This window comes from Bombus flavifrons, chromosome 7, assembly GCF_040668555.2.
Source record: "Bombus flavifrons isolate JBK064 chromosome 7, iyBomFlav1_principal, whole genome shotgun sequence".
Classification (NCBI taxonomy): Eukaryota; Metazoa; Arthropoda; class Insecta; order Hymenoptera; family Apidae; genus Bombus; species Bombus flavifrons.
This window is the reverse complement of record NC_138448.1, coordinates 12,201,949-12,223,712: the sequence shown is the minus strand read 5'-3', so window position 1 is coordinate 12,223,712 and position 21,764 is coordinate 12,201,949. Positions and strand designations below refer to the sequence as shown.

General features: G+C 39.8%; 1 protein-coding gene across 2 annotated transcripts in view; it reads right to left on the bottom strand.

Annotated features, from left to right (window-relative positions):
- The window catches only part of LOC138181531 (glutamate receptor ionotropic, kainate 2), a 152,286-nt gene extending 145,762 nt beyond the window's left edge, over positions 1–6,524 (bottom strand). Inside the window, exon 1 of one of the 2 annotated variants that reach the window (XM_069116379.1) lies at positions 5,478–6,524. The gene's annotated coding sequence lies outside the window, so the exon portion shown is untranslated. The remainder of the gene's footprint in view (positions 1–5,477) is intronic. The other variant, XM_069116378.1, reaches the window with a different exon arrangement.
- Between the last annotated feature and the right edge of the window lie 15,240 nt (positions 6,525–21,764).

Here is a 21,764-nt window from a genome sequence, read left to right as displayed (position 1 = left end):
ATTTCGACACGATAGAATTCATGAATTAATTCTTTTATATTCCGATATGATAATTAGAAATTAGCTGTTATTCCTGTCGCAAAATAAGTTTATTAATAATAAATAAACGTAATGTAATACATTACGTGTATCCTAACGATATTGATATTCCGAGGCAAAACAGCAACATGATTTGAATTGTTCTCCAGCTCATGTTCTGCTACATTTTTTTGCACATTTTAGAAGGAATTTGTTTTAATTTTAAATTTGTATCTTCGTGATATTTACTTCTAGTTACAATGCTGTGCGAGGATCTTGAACCATTTAAGAAATGGAGATGTTTTGTGCTTTTAAATGAATATAATGATGCTTAACGTTGTTTTAAATTTGTTGTCACTTCTTAGAAAGTTTTCAGTTAAAAAATTAATTTAATCGGAGAATTTATCGAAATATCTATAAACAATTAAGAAAGCAGGAAAAACAACAGACAAATAACACTGTAAAGAATTTCTGAAGATTCATTTCTATATAACAAAGTAGATATAAAGTATAAAGCAAGTAGAAATACTTTCTCAAATACAGTTATCGTTATAAGATCAGTATCGTCTATGGTTTAGAAGTCTTGCGCCTACCTACTGTACATAACGTTTCCACCTCGACATTTTGAGATCACAAAATGAACTTGTCTGCAGAGAGACTTGACACTTTTAGAAGAAATTTCTTCAACGTATCTGTCGAATATTTCGATAAAGTGTCTTGCAGCTGTCATTCGAGATACAATTACATTTCGAACTTTAATATATCACGTCTACACGGTCTCGATCATGGAAACCATCGGACTACGTCACGTAAGATCATCTCTGGATAAAAATCTCGCAGCTGTTCGATTCCTCTGATCAGCGTTGATCGATAGAAACGCACCGAGCGTATAAAAGGGCCTTCATGGCAGAGTACTGAGCTCGGTGTCGTTGCCACATGCAGCTCACGCTTCCGCTATTAGAGTTAACCTAAACGGATTTAAGCTAACCCAATTTAGCGATGGGTAACTTTGCCCCTAGCCGTGTTTGTTTGCCGTTTCTCCACGGCCGGCCTTAAGCGCGCCGCTTGATTACGTGTCTGTCTCCGAATCGCCCTTGTTTTCCTATTCTCCATTCTTCTTTTTCCTTAGAAACGTCAACTCCGCCATTATCTTCCCTCACGGTGATTCCTCTGTCTCTATTCGGCTAGATTTTATCAGCCATCGCGAAACTTCACGTGGTTTACGACTCACTCGCTGACATTTACCCACCGGAGTCATTTCCTTCTTTTTAGCGATTTTTCATGGTGTATCCCAGTGAATATTACCGACGAAATAGCAGAGGCCCGAGGATTACGCTTCGTCGACGATCGACGTAAACGACGAAATCGATCATTTATTGCGGTTTTATTTCTGGTCGCTCGTGAATTCAATCGATCGATAATCCATCACCATTTGTTAGAACACGCGACACCGGTAAATAAAATCGCTCATAGTAATTTAGAAAATTTGATCGGCTCGCTCTGACGAACAGTGATCATCCGAAATATTTGCCGGACCCATTCCTTCCGGATCAGCAAATCACGCAGTAAGATTGCGCCAATTACCATCGGATTTCATCGAGGGGGTTGAAAGTTTGTCAACGTTAACGAAGAAACTCGGCGAGTTCGATCGTTGTCTTACAACTCTCAGTTTCATTCTTGTTATTATCAGTGGATATTGTACGTAAAAAACGTTCCTTTTATTTTCGAAGACTACCGCGTAAAGTATTCTTCGACTGACAGGGAAAAATAACGAGAAAGCAATTGAATTTTTTCAAATCCATGAGAACGTATTGGTTCTACGGTCTTGCCATTTCCGAGGGTTGTAACGTACGATTTCTCGGAAATAAAAATGTATCTTAACAGATATGTGTTGGGCAGCTGCCAGACACCTGTCTACTTAACGTTTCCCCCTCGACATTAATATTTTGTAACCTTCCTGATATACGATTTTCAATACAGCCTTTTAATGCAACTAAAAAATCACGTTTAATGGTTTCCCTTGATAAAAAGAAAAAAAAAAAAAAAAAAAACGCTGAACAGCATCGAGGAGCGTAAAGTTAACTTCCTTTGTGTACGTTTCGAGGAGATGTAGCTAAGGTACTTTTGATTCGAAATGGTGAATGAAGATTAAGAAAAACTTCGATATTCTTTTGTTGCTCGCTTAACGTTTTACTTCCGCATAGAATTAACCTAGCGAAGCAGTGATTCGTAAACGAAGATCGGACAGTAAGCTGTAACGATACATTGTAACGGTTCATCGTCCTTGTGTTTTGCGCTAGGTTGAAAAAAGTGGACATGAAAAAGAGATAAGGCAAGGAAAGGAGGAGCAACGATGAGACGAGGCTTTCGTTATCAAAGGCGTCCGGGCAAAAAAAGGCGGAGGAGATGGTTTAATTAATTTTGTTGCGAAGCAGTTTATTAGCATCATCCGGCTTATGCAATTCTCGCTCGTAAAATAAAGAATCCAGGGAATTACTGACGTAATAAACAGTTTCAGGATATAACATGTGACCTTCTCGCAAGGAAAAGGAAGGTACAAGAAGGTTTAATTAATATTGCTACTGAAAAATTCTTTGTTAGAAACAGAATTTTCTTCTTAATCAACATGCACTTCAATATTCTTTTGCTTTGTAACAAAACTAAAGTTATTCCGACAGAAGAATTCCGAGATCTCCAGGGCGTCATCGACAGATACAAAAGGAGTGAGAAATCGCAAAAGTTATTATGTAAGCGATCCTCGTGATCGGTGAACTTTATCGTCGTCGCTACGAAACTCGACTACACGTTACATGCACTTGCTCGACTCGTTGTATCACCTCGAAAGCTTCCACGGAATTGTATATCCTTTTGTCGATCGTCTCGTTTCTGACACGATCACTTTTCTTCTCTTCTCCGTTTCAGATCTGTTCGGAATTTTAATTATTTTCATATTATGATATTGTTTCGGATTTAGAGGCATGAAAGAGAAAGCGAAGAATGGAGATATGTATATATTGAGAGAGAAATGGAACTTGATGTGCAATGCATAAAATTTATAATGGAATATGGACTGAGCTTTTCGAGTGACGCAGCGTTTCAGTGACATAGATTAATTCCTTGATTATATAGAAAATTATATATAAATATTCGTTAAATAGAACGCTTAATAAGTATATTAATTTCGTCCTTCTTTTGTTATAGGTACGAGTGTATTGTATATATATAGGCTCGTTGAAAAGAACGATTGTATCGTTGCATAATTAAATATTAGAATTTAATTATAATAGAAAATGTACTTTAGCTACAGTAAGCGATTCTTTTCAGGCAACTATAGGCACCACAATCCCTTCACGTGAAACGCAAATGCAATTGTGCTAATTTACAGTACGCACTAAATACAAAGTCAGAAGGGATAATAAAATAGTTCCATTCGATAATTCCATTTCGAGCCGAACCTAGTTAATAGATTCTGGCATTAATTTATTGACAGGCGAGACTATAAATTATCCGCGTACTTTCCGCTGACGATATAGATGTTCATTCCAATTGTAATTGTCATCCGTTTCCTGATTCTTGAAATTCTAACAACGATCGAATACAATTCTTCAGAGGAGACATGGAAATCTTTCAAAAGTGAAGTATATTTCAATTAACTTCTATCGTACATATTTGAAAAGTACATATTTTCCGGAAGAATGTGAAAAACCATATCTGGCAAGGCTGGCGAGCAAAAGTCGCGGCTAGCGAGATACAGATGGAGGAAGTTCTAAAACTGTCGAAACGAAAGCAAAGTTGGAAACGTCGTAGCACGGTTGCACGGTAATTGTCGTTATTCTTCGGGTGTCTCGTCCTCGGCGAAACCCATTTTGCTTGCGTGGAAGCCCGAGAAATTGTCGCGAGAGGGAGAAAGACAGACAGACAGACAGACAGACAGAGAGATAGAGAGAAAGAAAGAGAGAGAAGGAAGGAGAGAGCAAACAAGTTAAAAAGACTACATTCCTATCGTGCGGTTCGAACACGCTCGTTTGTTCATACGAAATGAACATGCCATCACAACGCCATGGAACGCGTGTTCTACGATTTTGTTTTATATTTTTGGAGGGCCATTTTACAAGTCTTTGGTATTTAATTCGATTCACATTCGACACGTGATCCTGTACTCGCGAACAAAATTCCGTAACACAATATCGTAATTCGAGCGGAATTGCGCGAAGAGGGATTGGTTAGCAGAGTGGATGGTTTTCGAATAATTTCGAAACTAATTCTCCGCGAGAGAAAAGGGCCGTGCAACCATCGTGATTCATAATGAATTTTCTGAGAAAAGTAAGGCTAATCTACAGATAGAGACGTTGAACAGTAGCTACGCGCTTAAAGCATTCGTTGGATGTAATTAAATTAGACGAAACGTAGTTAGAGCAATGGTTCCATTCGTACCGTGCCTTTGACCCGAAATCGATTTCGAAACGATTCAACCCTGTTCGTAAATAGTCGCGCAGATTGCTTCGGTGGTAGTGACCAGAAATTTACCAAAGATATATATACGTAGCTTGCGTGTCGAGGTCGCCTAAGTTGAAAGCGGAAGATTCTCGAGCTTCGTCAAAGGCATGAGAAATATCTGCGAATTGCTAAACATCGATCGTGCGTCAATTTATACATATGATTATCTCGTTATAATGTTAACAATAACAGTTATTTTACTAGTGGAAGCCAAGCGTCGAATTTCCAGAGACAGCATGGCACCATCAACCATGAATTATAATTACGATCCAGTTTGTTTTGCAAATCGTGCGCACCGACGAACGCCTATCGACTCGTCGATTGAAAAACGTTCAACGCCGTCAACGTCTAAATCGATACATAAACGACATTCATATTGAAACTTGAGCGAACTCGTTTCGCTAGAAATCGAAGTTTTGCAAACGATCGTGCTTATCGAAAACGTTCGCGGAGGTCTTATTAAACTTTGCCAACGGAAATTGTATCTGCATGAAAACGACGATGAAAATGACGAGTAGAGGAAGGCGATAAGAGAAGGGAAAGAGGGTGGGAGGCTGGTTCATTGACCATTAATCCTAACCGGTCGGAAACCATTGGAAATTCACGCGTATCTCTGCGTTTCAGCCGAAGCTGTACATAAACCACGAACATGGCTAATACCGCTGATCGTCGCGTGAAAAACTATCGATAATCGCGACTGATGGCACTAACGCATAGTTAGTCGTCGATCACACATCGACACCTGGATTACTAGCGGTTCGGAAAAAAATAAAAAGAGTATCGCTTCGAACGTCGAGTAAACAAATTGCCTTTGGTTCAAGGCCAGCGTAGAATCCCTTTTGTTCATAAATTGCCTACGTTCTCCTCATTTCTATCCTTAAGTTCTTGTCGAAACTTTGCAAAAACCACGAAAAACCATCGTGAATATGTTTGTCTGCAAACGGTTATACGCGAGTACTCACATTTCTCCCCTTTGCGCCAGACACCGTCAAATATTCATCTAAGCCAGGTAACGAGTCCTCGCTTCACTCGGCCGTCTACCTTGCTACGGAAGCACCCTGTCGACGCTTTGAACCACTAGACACTCGCGTTTCAACCTTCACTGCACGAGGCTTGTCCTGCGTAGCATGCTTCACGCCGGAATCGAAGCTCCACGATCGGATGTCAGGCCGGAAATCTGATTCGCAACGAACCACAGGGTGAGAAAGAGGGAGGCAAAGTAATTTTATCAGGACGATCTAGTCAATTCTTTCTCGTTAACGCGAGATGGTACCATCGAATCACGTCGATCCAATACGATAGGCCAGTTACACCGGTCGTTATCGTCCTCGTCGTACGTGATCATCGGATATGTTCATCCCGATAATCGTAGCTGAGTATTATCTGCAGCGAATTCTCGTTGTCCTGCGGGTTGTCATAGCGGGTCGGCGGATCGGCACGAAAATTCTCAGATCTCGCAGGACTTTCCTTAACGCTCGTACATTATAACAGTTTCCATCGGAAAGCGATAACGTTCGGTAATCGGTACACGGGCAACCGATGCGCGATATCTTTCAAATATTCGAGATACTTGGAGCTAAATATTATTCACTTGGTGTTTAATCTGTGACGCCTAATCGACGAGCAAACTTCATTGTGCCCTCATGTTCACCATTCATCCTCTGATACATCACATTTTCGTAAAATACATTAAAATACATGAAATAAAATAACCGTTCCGACTTATGCCTTCTATGAGTTTCAGCCTCGAGATTTATTAATTAGAACACGCCTAGAATTCTCCGCCACAGCCACTTCAACCCCTTCGTCGATCTCCCTCCAACTCTCTCCATAAACACTCTTGTAACACTTGGTATATTAATTTTCCTGGTCCCGAAACAAAGCTACGCACACCTTCGTGAATACATCCGATTCTCGAGGGTCGAACAGACACGCGATCGAGAACACCTCCCCGTTTTTAGTACGCGCGGTCCGACGATCGCGAAAGACGCGCGGGCACTGGCTGCGCCAGGACGATCTACCACCCCCGGACGAGTGCGCGGACCGCTATCGGAGGAGGTGGTGGATGGCTTTCGAGGGGTGGCCGTGCGAGAAAGAGGGACGACAGGGTGGATACGCGGCGCGACGTGAAGCGAAAGGGGAGGCTGGCGCGCACGCAACGCACGGAATCTTTAGCCCCTTTGCTTCATGGGCCGAAGATACCCTGACAGGAACAACCTAAGTCGACTGTATTATGTGGGTTACTGGACTCTCTCGCGACGTCGACCCTGACCAAGCTGCGAATTAAACCAACCACGGTTCAAGGTGTTTTAATGTCTGAGACAATGGGGTAACATAGGGGGTAAAGTTGTTTGGGGAAGAAAGCGTTGCTGGATAATGTGGACGAAAACGTAAGTATTGGCGGAGTTGATTTGATAGGTACAAGAGAAAGTACAATGTAAAGAAGCTGCTTTATGCGAAATTGTGACTTAAGAACGATATTTTTATATTAGTTATGTAAGTTTAAGTGTGAGAGATAAATCGTTACATTTTTATAGCTACTTGAGTCTCTATACGTGCTACTGTTGATTGTGTGTGTAATCTACTGTATTTGACTTGAAACGAGTGAGAGTGAAATTAGTGTGAAACAAGTAGATACGACGAAAGTTCACAGTAATTACATTTCTGTTAATAGTCTGTTTTGTATAAATAACTGAATTTCTAAACTTTAAAATATGCTTCTTACCTAGGTTTTTGCAAAATATATTCTCTATTTGTTAAAGAATATTAAGAATAGAGGTTACTATTTTTTCTTTTTCTTCTTTTTTTTTGGTTAAAAGCTTTAACGATTTTGTAAATTATTCTTCCAGGAATCGATCTTGTATCTCCTAGGTACTTATTGCCCACTTACGCCCGATAAATCTTCAAGAGCCTAAGTCCTCCGTTAAAACAGACTACGTTTGATCCTGAACCGTTTGAAGCACAGGATCAAAGCAGAAAAAGGGACTCTCTTAACTATCAAAGGGCATTCGAGGAGTCTTGATATTCAAAGTACCAGGCGGCTTATTGAGCCACGTTTCATCCAAGGTACCTACTCGACTGACTTGACCATATCGTGAATATGTCGACAAACGCAAATCCCGCCAATAAAAACGAATTTCCAGGTCCTTCACTTATTTTGTTTCAAGAGACGATCGAGCGTCGTCAAAGGCTGCAGTACAACTAAGAAAAGGTCCATTTTAATTTGGAAATGAAGGAACCTTAAAATTTTTCTTAATATATTCGAAAAATTATCTTAACACGTGTATTCATAATATCATAAGCATAGGTTAGTAATTAGATGTAATGAACCTATTACCAACACAAAGCAAGGAAGAATGATAGCGATAAAAAAGATAAAAGCGTCTACCACTATAAAAAGGAGAGAAAGCTCGATCACAGAGGTCGCCTGTTCCACCCTTCACGGAAGAATGAGCTAAATAAACTAGCTAAAAGCTCAAAGAATCCACCCTCGTTTTCTTGCAAAAGGCACAACATCTCCACGTAATCTGCACCAATAATTCACAAACAAACGTTGTAGAACTTAAGCTAATTCGCCTCTGTCCTAACGTTTTCTTGCCGAAATTTAAACAGGCGCGCTTGCATTCAAGAAGGAAGACAAGGTGCCTTGACTACGAGCGAGGCGTTTTACAGTTGGGGAAACGGGCAGAATTAATGAAAGACCGAGCGTATAATACAGGGACAGAGTAGTTCGATCGCGCGCAGTCGAGTCATGAAGCCAGGCAAAAGAGACGAGTAGGGCGTCCAGCCAGCAGAGTAAGAACGTAGAAAGCTGGGCAAAGAGAAACGTTGGCTCGTGAATCGAACAGAGACAAGGAACGTCGCCTCCTTCTGACACCCTCTGGAGTACCGAAGATACCATACAGAAAAGCAAAGTCGCTTTATCTGGGTTAGTGGACGTCGACCCTGACCACTTCCTACGCAAAGAGGATTGAAATAAACTCGCATTTATCAAGCGTTTCGCTGTTACGTAACCGTCGCCCGGCTATCGTCATCGGTCACCATGGAGGACTTCCACGAGATCTACATCGGAAGAGAACCGAGAAGGAAGAGGAGGTCTCGTGGACGACTTCATTTTTAGAATGTCAGCTCGTGGACTCGAGAAACATTTCTCTGTGGCTATCGTGAGAGGAAACTTCTCCGGACAACTTTCCCAGCCAGGAGGGAGAAGCAAGTTTCTTCCAGTTTACGTGCCGAAAATCCTGCTGAATTTACCACCGTGGAGGTCTGTCCTTTTTATTTTAAGAATCTGGACTGGATCGAGACGCGAACAGTATTAATTATATTGAGCATGGCGTCGTTTCAGAATACCTTCCATAGGGTGGAAATTATACAACGAAGCTTTGTGCTTCTTTTTTTACGACTCTGTTTCTGACACAACTATCGCTGTGTCTTTTTTCTTCGAATGATAATGAACACGCTTTTTCTTCCTCAGTAGTTGCTTTCCCTTTGAAACTGCGAGGAAGGTTAAAACGTAATCAAGATGAAGCTTTAACGACGGAAAATGTGCGAAAAGTAAACTCCTTCCTTCGTTGTAATTCCGCATTAAGAAGGAGAGACTCTATCGTAACATTTTATTCGATGATTCTGCGATACTCCAGTGATGACAGTTTCTAAATTAGCCTTGCTTCTTCCTGAAAAATGATGCATCGAAGGTAGTCAATCATATAGCGCGCTGCTTTCTCAAGAATTTGTCACTGTACTAGGAAATATGCAAATTACAAGGAAATAAGAATCCAGCAGACCGATTCAGCTAAATGCTAATAATAATAATACTGAACAGAAAATCTGCAAAAAGAACTCTCCTTAGTTAAAATGCCCTATCTACCATTCTATTAATTAAGTTAAATTATTTTACTTAAAAGATGATCTCTGATTCTTCAACAACGTGTCTTGAAAAGTGAAAAATACTATATAGGACATTGTAACTACGAAGAGTAGAATTTCCAACAAATTGAGACTTTTCTCGTGGCAAATATGGTCAAGTCAATCCTTTAAATCCCAGATCAAACAATTCCATCGATAAAATAAAATTTATGAAACGAACTATATCAGATTTTCTCTTGAAACGTCCACTTCCGTTATTAAGTTTCAGAAGCGATTTCTTTAACGTCAAAGCCTCGTGAATTGAACTTCGCTGTGCAAAAGCGAGTTATCGAAAAATCACGGAAAGCTTAGCGCATTACGGTGATCGTGTAAATTCGATCGTTGCGTTCGGATGCGTGATCTTTGAAAAGACAATTGTCCAGGGGATCGAGAACGTCCAGTCACGCACGTTTCTTCGTTCGAAAAATTTCTTCGTTGGATTTTGCACGGTTGTCACGAAGCCCGCGACGTCTTCCTTCTGCGCGAAGACAAACATCTTGGCCGAGGCCCAAGAAAACTGCTGACACATTTCCGCGGATAATGTAACTCAGTTTACATGGAATCGTCGCTAACGGAATGGCAAATTCACGTGCCAACGCTCGAGAGACACCGCGCCGTGAAAACGAGCAGAGCATCGTCGCGTGTCTGCTACTTTATCTCGTCTGGTGCGCGTATCGTTATCGATTTCGCACGTTTATTCTCTTCCAACGGGCAAATATATTTTATCGAGCACGTTATTTCTATGAATTTTTCTATGAATTTTATTTCTTCTCTGCGATAGATAATTTTATTTCAGATGACGAATTTAATGCAAGCAGTTCGATTTCGAACCAGCCGCTACGATTTTCGACGTTCCATGGAGCTTCTCGTGTATGAAAAAGGTAATAATGGTAAATCCCGTGTTTGCCACGTGTCACAATATAATTAAATCGCAGCGGAATAATGAGCCTCGTTTGAATATAAAATAGGATATATATACTTATGTTTGACCGTTATTGTCAGATTGTCCAATAATTTCGCGTTGCTGTGTATTCATACAATTTTATACGATCGAGTTTGCAGTACGAGAATGTATATCAAAGGAAGCGATCATTATGCAGAGAACAATTTAATATTTATCTGTGAAACGTCACGTTGTGTGAATCTCTTAAATCTTCGTAGCCAATTTTCTTCAAAATTAATTGTGAGCCCTAGAGAGAAGATCGTATTCTTCATTTCCTACTTTTTTCCGCAAGTAGAACGATCTTTTTAAACGGGAGCATACATTATGTCGGGACATCCTATATAATCCTAGAACAAGCTCGCTAATATTTTCACGCGAAAAGACGCGGTCGGCAAACTGTCTGTTAATTCCATTTTCTGTATTTGCAGTACGTGAGAGTGAGCTGTTTTTATTATTTGCAATGATCCGGATGGCAATGCTGCACGCCGGCAAAAGTTTACAGAATGGTCGAATGGCGCATTGCAAATATATTGTTCGAGAGTTGGTGTTTACACGATTGAGAAATTTTGCGTTCGCCCATGAGATGAAAAGCGTAAAAAATAATAGCAACGAAAGTTTTATTTGAATTCGTTGTATCAGTGCCCGATCCATTTTCTCGGTATTCCGAATGAAATGTACAATGGAAATCAATTTGAAATTCATTTTCTATTCGTCACGGAGCAATATCTATTGAATTGTCTCTACCAGCATTCCCATATCCCGTCGACTATTACGGTTTGCAAATATAAAACTAAAACGTGCGACTCGATACGAGGAAAGGCCGACGCGATCTTCGATACAGATACGTCATCTCATACCGAGACAATGGTTCATTCTGTCTCCTGTTTCGAAGCTTCTTCGATTGTCGCTCGACGTGGATACATAAAGCGACAGCTACGAGTGTTCTCCCGTCGAAACAAAACCACCACGAAATATATATATCGACTGCGATGGAGGTCAGAGGAGGCGATATTGCGTCGCATGACGAAGATTGCTCCTTTCTCGGAGGAATGCCCGCCGCATAAATCATGATTCGACAAGGAAACGCAAGCATCGAGTCGCGATACGCTGTTCCTCCCCAACGAAAGAGAATCGTCCACGAGCCGCCGGCGGCGAAAAAACGAGCAGAAAATGGCGCGTATCGCGACGAATCGTTCGCTCCTCTCGTTTTTCCACGCAATCAAACCGCTCCAGATTCGACGACACGGCTTTGCCTTTCTTTTGCGGCTATCGAGTATTTGCAGTCGCTTTTTTTCAACTTGTATTTTTCACACACTCTATCTGTCATTGTTTGCTTCCGCTCGTTCGTACGTTTGATTTTTCGCGGTATTTTATGATACTCGTACACGTTGATCGAATTGATATATTCTGGGTACTGTTACGTAATCATTTTCTAATGAAATTTTAAAATGTTTCATATAATACATATAATATATTCATCGAGTTGTTTACCAACGTTCGAATATTTCCCTAACCCTGTGTATACATAATTTGTGAGGTATAGTTAATAAAATAAACTCAATCGGGAAAGAGAATCGTTAATTTGATGAAAACCGTGAAGCCAGTACAGATGGTAACCTAACGGGCGTTTAATCGTTATCGTATATAAAAGCTGTTACAAACATGATATAATGACTTGCGTGCATCATTTGTGAGATAAAAAGGTAGGGGGACACCAATATTGGAGATATTTCGGGCCGGTGAATATCAGGCTTTAATAAATACCAGCATTATCTGTCACGCTATTATTTGTCATGGCCGATTTCGAATCAGCCGGAACTGTTCATTTCGCGAAATCGCTTCTACCCCGATAAAAACAGCTATGTCGAGTTTCCTGGTCCTGCGTTTATCGCGTACCTCGACCAACCAAGCTTCCCTTCCTAGATAACGTTTTCACGCGAAATTAAGAGGATCGATTTCCAATTTCTTAAAACCATCTCAACCGCGTATTTTGCAACGAAGTTGCCCTCGTGATTAATCGCTCGTTCCCAGTTCCTCTAGACTTCATTCGACTCCCACTGACGATGGCTAATCACCGAAATACCACGGGTAATTCTCGCCAATTCAGATTACAGAGGAAACGTTCGACGACGTCGAAACTACCACTTCATTAACATCACTGCGCCGTTTCTCTTGGGAAAGCTTATTCTCTTTCCTTTAGCGATGCATATAAATTAAACGCGCTTAAACACGATGTAACGGAGCCGGAGCATCGCTGATCCGTACCGATATTCGAACTTATCGTTTATAAAAATCCGCGTGCACCACCGATTGTTGGTTTTTGGATCGACAATGAATCGTCCGATACGTTGCACGATATTTACGTTCTTTCGGTTCTGCAGAATTCTTATTACTTATTTAGGGGATGACTCCAGTCGGAAAGACAACAAACAAAAATAAAATTAATTTACATACCACTAGGACAGAAATAATATCAAAAATCTGATAAAGTTCGTAAAAAGACGATATAATTAATGGAAAAAGGAGAACGAGAAGAAGGCTACGGAAATTGCCGAAGTTCTGCCAATACTTTTGTGTTCACCCAAAACCAAAAACTCTCATCCTTCAGATCTATCGAGAAAAAGCGAGAGATTTTATCTCGAATTTTCGATATGACGACAAGTAACTTGACCGAAGCCGTTTAAATTCTAACGAGGATAAATGCAGAGATACAAAAGGAATATTTCACGCGTGAAATAATTTTCATACCGGAAAAATTGCGTAAATTCGCGTCATCCGAATTTAGATGACTCGACTGATTTAAACTAGGATTAAGAGCTGCATTCGCTATATCGTTTCTTTCCGTGTTTCTAAACTAAGTCTCTCGTATTTCATTCCGTCTCTTTACAGTTCTCTCCCAAGTTCAAGAAAATTTGCATACGAAGAATGTACTTGGGTGTAAAAGGACGAACAGTGATACTTTATGACCTTCTTTATTTTGTTGGAGATATGCGTTACGTTTTCAGTGAACACTAATTTTTCTCTGGTTGAATCATGGGCGAAAGATATGTAGGTATAGTGAACGAGCTGTATATTTTACGTTTTCGCGCGTAACACGTCCGTAAAACTACCCATTTGATGTATTGAAACTTTACGTTCTGTGGTTTACGATGTAACACGAGAAACGGTGAAGTACGGCCGATAAAATGGCTTGAATTGCCGAAATAAATCAACTTCGTCAACGTGAAGATCGGAAATCTTGTAACCATTGTTCCTGGTTATAAACATATAAAAGCATTCGCAAGGAAACATTTTGATATTTATCTTTAGCAAGGTACAATTGTTTAATTCGCGTTGGAGTCTACCAGTCTACATTTCATCCCATGGGTATAGTTGAAAAATAGTACTTTAGATTTCGTCGCATCTGGCTCGATGTGGTTTTACATCGTAGATTTACGTGCGGGGAGGCTAGTGCTTCCTTCTTATTTCGCCATTAGGAAAGTCGTTAATTAAGTTGGCAAAAACGAGGAACGACGGCGGCTGCGAACCACCAAAAGAAACGAATACCAATGGTGTTAGGTCGGCCGGAAACGGGGTTCGCAACTCATCGATCTTTTTCTTCGTCTCTTTCTTCCTACTTTCCTTTTCATGCTGCAACCTCTAATCCTGCGCTTCGATCTAAAGAAATTACCACTAGAATCTCTATCATTTTCTCAAATATTCGAGCCACGATTTCCCAAGATTTAATACGATATTTCAGAAAACCATATCATTAAAGCAAAACGTTATGAGCGTCTAAAATATAAGAAGTCGTTAGAAGTACTAACGTAACATGTCGCTTCGCATTTCGATCGTGTTATTAGCAACTATGTTGTGCTCTCTTACGACGTTTCATGAACATCCTAAGTCGCTTAACTAACTTAGTTCAAAGATATGTCATTATGAAAGTTTAAAAATACCAACTAACGTTTTAAATATAAGAAGATGTAAGGACTACACAGAAACACGTCCCTACACATTTACTTTGTCTGGAAAAGTGAAGAGTAGCGAGCACCACCATGAAGATAAATCACCGTAGCGATCTGGGACGGTCAACAGAGCCAGACGATATTACTATAGTACATACCTCGACGAGACTGTGATTCATAGAGTAAACGTTCTCAGGCTACAATTACCGGGTATCAGAATGAATTTTCGATGTTATCCCGTTGTCATCGAGGAGCGGAGAGGCGGCTGTTGTCGGCCGCGTGGCTTGTTAAATCCGCGTGGGCCCGAACCGAGGCCGTACATCATCCCCTACAACTTAACTGGGTTAACACGAGTTCGTACGAAGTTGCACCGATTCAGGCGTGAGCATTATACGGAAGCCGACTTGCACGTAGCCCGAAACACGAGACTGCCTTGATACAACGACTGTCATTACGCTGACATGTAGTTCTACCGATGTGTCTAACGTACATTACTGACGTTTGAATTGTTACTATTTACGAAGGTGCATTAAAAGTTTAAGTGGTAACTGACAATGTTTGGCTATCTCGATTCCTCAGAGATTGGCTCATTTCGTCCTAGTCTGTCTCACGTGTTATCGTCGCCCTATTCTACCCATAAAGTTACGGAAGTGTAACGCATACAGTGTTGGCGATAAATGTTACAAAATCCCTAATAAACTTTATTTTATTTAGCGTTTTATATCACAACGTAGACTTAGGGAATGGACAGTGGTAAAACTCAATATTCGTATTCAATTTGTACTAAATATCAACAAGTGTCCCAATGTTTATGACCGACAGTGCATATTAATAGTCAAATATGCGGAATCAGTGCGTTTTTTTTTTATAGAATCCAGGAATTTGAAATTCTATCTTGGAAAGTCTATAAATAATAGAAAAAATGTAAATAATAGAAAAAATGTTGTATAAATAATAGAAATTTCGAAGTAATATTTCGAAGTTTAAATTACTAATAAAATCAACAGGTAATTCAATATATGTAGTATAATATGGGGATATTTGCCAGTAGTGTAGGTGTTAAAGCTTTAAAAGCTGAAAAAATGCCTGCGTTCGACAATGAAATATTTTTACACGAACTGGTGGCAATCATTTTCTCAGCCATTGGAGCACTGTCATCACGGACTATTCATTACGGCAGAAATGTTCGATAAAACGTCGAACACCGTCGGTCGCGGTCGATTACGTAAATGCAAGCTCGCGAGTTTTAAATACAGTCACAGCTGGTACGCGTTGCGGTGAGAACCGTAATGGCGGATTCAGCACAAGAATCGGTCGGGCGTGTCGGCGACTACGCCTTCGTTGCAAGGTTACGCGGCTCTAATAATGCCAAGCTAGAAACTACATACTGCATCGCGGGTGGAAATCGATATTCCTGTGGTCAGTTTCGAGTTTCACGGAAGCCAAGTTGAATTTTGTTGAACCGTAAAATCGCTGTGACACCGATCGATGAACGCACATGGAAATGTTTTCCTTTCGAGCAGAAATCGACGGAGTATAACCATATTAGGCTACATTTATACCTATGTACATAGGAAGATAATGGAGGAGAATGACTGAATAAGTAATTTTCAAACTCTTGATAATTTGAAGCTTTTGATTTCGTTGCCAGGAGCAATGATATCCTATTGTTCAATTTCACTTGGCCAGGAAGAAAGTGAAAGCGATTTGTTCCTGCGTTGGTACAGACCAATTAGGACCAATTTGTATGATGTATTATTGCAGCGGTGGAAATCGATACAGCGTTCGATAAGCCGCAGCACGAGTCCAAGATCAAGTTTCGCGGAAGAGAGCCTATGGTTTCGTCCAACCATGAAATCTTACGCCGACATGTAGAATCGCGACTCGGTTACGTAATCGAGAAAAGTAGAGAAACAAGGGCGTAATAGGTTTCTCGTTCACGGCGGGAAAGATGTAATTAATCAGTCAACTGTGTAAATTAATGCTAATTTGGTATTTCAATTAAACTAATTAAAAACAATCAGTTGAAAATGTTCTCTTATATCGCATGTTTGTGTAACAAGTATCGTATATTGGTAGCGATTAAGATATGAAAAGTATTGAAGATATTATGGGATTCCCATGTGAAGATATTCCACGACGCTTAATTCCTTCTATCGTGACGTTTTCTAAATTTCTCATACATCTTCAGCGTATATTTTCCCATTGCATTATCTCTGCTACACCTGTGTACATTTTCTCATTCTTCTTATGACACTGTCACCGACAGCATAATACGTATGAATGAGAACATTCGAAGGAGACGGACAGATGCATGCAAATTGTCTCTGAGGGACAAAGGAATCTCATTCAAACGCGTGTCAGTGATCGTAGCTTTCCCAAATTAAAAAAGATGAAAAAGAATTTAGATCGAAGAGTTTAAAACGTATGTAAGTTATAAAGAACGGAACTGGCGAAATAAAATAAAAAAACATATTCGTTCACAGACGAGAAACTGAAGAGTTATTTACATTTTGACGAACCATTGTTTGGATGAAACGAGAATTTTTGAAGGTTCAATAGATTCGACGTTCCTTGCAAAAAGGAACGATATTTTAACGTTTCGAATAGTCTTCGTTCGTCTCCAAAATCGATAACGCTCTCGATATTGGAAGGATCGTGGAAAGATTGATCTCTTCGAAGTTGATTTTTAGAAATTTGCAATTTTATTCCGATTCAAAATTTATGACTTAGACGGTAGAAAAACTTGTTTCGCGTCGGGCCAGAGAAATGGATCATTACGACGTTATGCAACGCAGTCTACGCGCTTCCTATCGTTTCTAATGGCGTTCGAGGTCCAAACAACCAGTAAATCAACGTTCCATCGATTCCAACAATCTAGATGAGAATTTAGAATGTCTGAATCGATCTTGTTAAATAACACCTTTTGCGCACATCATTTTCATACGTTTTCTAAGAATCATTTTAACATTATTATATCTTATGTAGTCTTCCCGTGACGTTAAAAGGATAAAATTGAAATATTCTGGGCAAGCTGCAGCTTCACATGCATGTATGTACAAACATTATAGAAGTATCCTTCAATCTAATATTTGATAACGTTGTAGATCGTAGCAAGTTTCAATATTACCCCGAGGGAAAAAGGGAAAACGAAATCTGAATAGCTGAATCGCTCCCAGTGTTCTGGCGAATCGAAAACTCGATAGCCCATTCAACAAAATTCCACCGACTACAATATTGCACATTCCAAAACGCGGACTTCAACAAAAAGAGTCGATCGAAATTTTCCCATCTGGACATCATCATCTATGAACAAACTTGATTAACCGAGGAATTTCTGCTCACGTACCTATTCCTTCGCGACCCTTCAATATCCTATTTTCTTATACGAAAGATATTTTTATCTTAGATACACAGATCAGAGATAGAAAATAAAATTTTGCACGAATAGTATAACAGTACAAAAAGTTCAATAACTAAATCCTCGGAATTTCCTGTTATTATCCAAGCTAAACGATAAAGAAAAAAGTTCGGAGTGAGTAATGTCAATCAACTGAAAAAGAAGTGCAAGTAAAATGTTGCAACATTGTCTCTTAATGGCTCGAACGCCGCACTTCCTGTCGCTCCAAAACTCCTCGTCCTGATGACGCAATTCATCGCCGAGGATGTCCATATTTTAATCGAACCGACTAGATTGTAATTCTTCCTCAATGGTGGCCGGTGTTTGGCGATGCAGAGTACGCTTTCCAGGGAACGCGACCGGTTCCGCTTCTTATTAAGACATTTCGAAATTTATAGGCCGTAATCATGACTGGGACCTGTGGAAACGTGTCGTTCGGACGAACTCGAAACGAGGAAGGAATTGGAACGTTTCGGCGGCGTACGCGAAACGATCTCTCCGCGTCGTGCAGAGAGAGAGAAGGATTTCGACAGTGTTAGACGGACTTTAAACTAAAAGGCAGTGAAAGTGTTCCTGTCGAGCATGACGGGAGTAATGACACTCACACAGAGGCAACGCCGGTGCATTTCTACCGGGCAGCCGTCCATGTGGGGCCGCGATCATTGCAACTACGACTCCCTGGCCGTCGGATCGTTATCGACGACTATGAGAAACCTGGCCACCAAGAAAATTCGTAGCTGCAGTCATTTTCTTGATCGAAACTCGGCTCGTCTGTAGAATTCTAAGACGAATCGATCACTCTGTGCGAGAGTTAGTCGACGATGCGTGAATTTTTGATTGAGAGTTATAGAGATCTCACAGAAGAAAGATACGATACGATACACATATTCTTAAGAATATTAGGTTCTTTAAGAACAGATTTATGAATGTCAAGGAAATATAATCTATTATTTCTCAGTCGTATTTGTTTAAGATATATTCATAAATATCAAATACAGTGCTTAAAACAATTACAGGATATTTATTATTTATATTCATCGTTTGTATCTCTATGATGTATCCCGCTCAGTGATTGTCTCTATGTGAATACCACGTCGACCTATTAAGCCTATATAGCACTTACATAACATTGTTTGCTTATTTCGTACAATAAAATCATTCATAGTAACGATGCCTTAATTGTTATAAGCAATATGTTTATTTAAAGAAAATATCATGAACCATCTAAGGTAAAATATCTTTGTACAAAAACCAAAAGTAAACGTCCACATGTATACTGGTATTTATATATACTGAAGAGTTTAATAACTGTTAAGTATATATAACTATAAGTTACAAAGAATTGGAATCCATAACATTGTTGCGAAAAATTGGTGTGCTAGGTCGTGATATCATTCTCTTCGACAAAAACGACTACACTTTACATTAAAAGAGCATCGTAATTATATCGGCGATTTCTCGCTCGTGGCTACCACAACTTTCGACTTCGTTTTATCCAGCAACCGGTGTCGCGACTGTTGTTACACATTCGTCAAACGGACATCGTTGCACGCGATCCGCGTTTCCGCGCGATCAGAAATTTCGATCGCGAGGTGGAACGCGTGCGGAGAAGCAGGGTAAAAGCGTTCGGAACGATCGGTCTAATTTTCAAGCGGCGTTTCCTACAAGGATTGAAACGAACGTTCGATCGAGACGCGGAAAAAGGAGTAGATGGAGAGGTCCGGTTTTATTACGGGAACTTGGCGCGAAACACTGCCCACACGCGCGAGTAAATACGTGTGGGTATACGTGGCACGATGCATGTAGCACGCACCCGCCACGTGATTAACATTCGATATAGAAATTCTCGATTAAATTCCGCGAATCGTCGAGTTTTCTTTTCAGTAATCAGAGATTATTATTCTTGCTATTTGAAGTTACGCGTTTAGCAATCGGAAAATATGCTCCAGTATCTGAAAGTGAAATGGGACTGTGATGCGCGGACAATAGCAGAAGATGAAAAGGATTAAATTTTATTAAACGTTCAATTAATAAAATACGCCTAATTTTTTTTTTATAAAGATGATACGTAAAATAAGTTAATTAATTTTATTAAAATAATATAACGTTCTATTTAATACGTTTTGTTATAAAATGTGTACATTTGCATCCTATACACTTTAAATCGTGTTCTCGTGAAAGGATTAAATAGCGAAAAATTGTCATGCTGGATTGTTGGAAATACTGTTGGAATATGAATCTTTCTCGTTGTTTCTATTCTCTTTATTTCCTTTCCTTTCTCTTTTATGGAAGATTATAGCCACCAATGAAAATATAAAACAATGAATCGACTAAGTGGTACGTCGAATGATATTGAATGGCTAACGTTTGCTATGTTTGGATAAAATTACAAGGTCGTACGTAAAGGCAGTCAATGTTTGACCGAGCAGCGATATTGAGAACCGTCGGTCGTTTAATATTTGTGCAAACAGATACAGCAAGTTGGACGTAATTGCGAAACCGTTTGAAACATCGCCGTTCTCTTGTTATTATGTCAATTATGTTCTTTCTGGTGAACACATTTTATCGTTCTAGCAAGCAGATTCTCTGATGCGAACGAAATAAACTGGAATGTGAATTCAGAACGTACAAAAATATCGAAGTGAAAAGAATTGTCATTTTCAAAGCCTCTGTCACATTATAACCGCTTTTCTCTACGCAATCGCGGAATATAGATCCAACAACGAAACACAATGTTCTCATCAACGTGGCACAATAACGTAAGCGTAACACAGAAAGATGCAACGAATACGTCATAATAACTCATTATTTCGAACGCACAATTATTTAGCAATCTTTACACAAGATCAACTACACGAAGCTATTTGAATTTTCCAATAAAAGCAGTCATGTTGACGAATGTATTTCACAGAATCATTTCCACCCTCTTTTCAGTTCTTTCCATTCGAATCTGCACAAGTATTCTTTTTTGTACAGTGGAATGTTTTATGTTCGAAATAGATGAAAAAAACGGAACTTTTATGAAAAAGAAGAAGAAGAACCCGGAAAAGAAAATCAAGTGAACAAGTTGCGAATTACTATTAGGTCATCCGGAAAGTGTCTTTCTTTTACAGACACGTCTTTTACAGCGACGCATCTTTATACAAACATGAAACCTAATTTGTCAAACGTTGTGATTTTTATCTTGATAAAACAAAATGAATCATACGTAATTCCATAAAATAATATAAAACGGAAAATGTTGTCCATCCATTAATTCCTTATAAAACGGAAGAAACTTCTCGGACGACCCAATAGAAGCAAACTCGGTTAGATTTGAATTGGGTTTGGATAAGCAGGTAGTTCAGTGTTTGAAGCGGATGAAGAAGAAAAGAAACATCTTATAAAAGAGAACCCAGCGCAGAAACGGAGAAGGACTGAAAGATGGAAAATGTTAGAAGGAATTATTCAGATGGCAGACACAGCATGGAACAGGTGGAGGTTATTGCCGGAACCCGGCCACATGGCATCTCGTTACGATGCGTTTGTGGAACCGACAAGCTCACCTGGAAACACGCAACGGGAACGAGAACAAGCGTGAGCTAACGAGGAATAGAAACCCGCGTGGGAGGAACGCGGCAAAGTAGCGACGGAAAAATTACGCCGCGTAAATTTTGCGGCGAAATTATCGTTCAAGAGGAGTTACGTCTGTCGCGAAATTGAAATGACGTCGATTCAAACGGAGGAAAAGTTCTCGAGCTGATCCGGCCTCTTGGCGAACATCAGCAATGGCATTCAGATATAATGAGGCGACTGTTACGGGAGTCTTTTACTCGGTATGGATTGGCAAAAGTATAGACACGCTGGATTCGTGGATTCTAATAAACGTAGTATGCTTAGGCGAATGAACGAATACAAATTCATAATTATAAAGTTCTATACTGACCATATACTGGTCATATTTCCTTCGGATATCGAAATTGCTTTTAATCTGCTGATAAAATATTTATTTGATTTTCATCTGAGTTTATTTTATACGAATAAATTACAGGTGTCCTATAGAGCTATTTTTTGT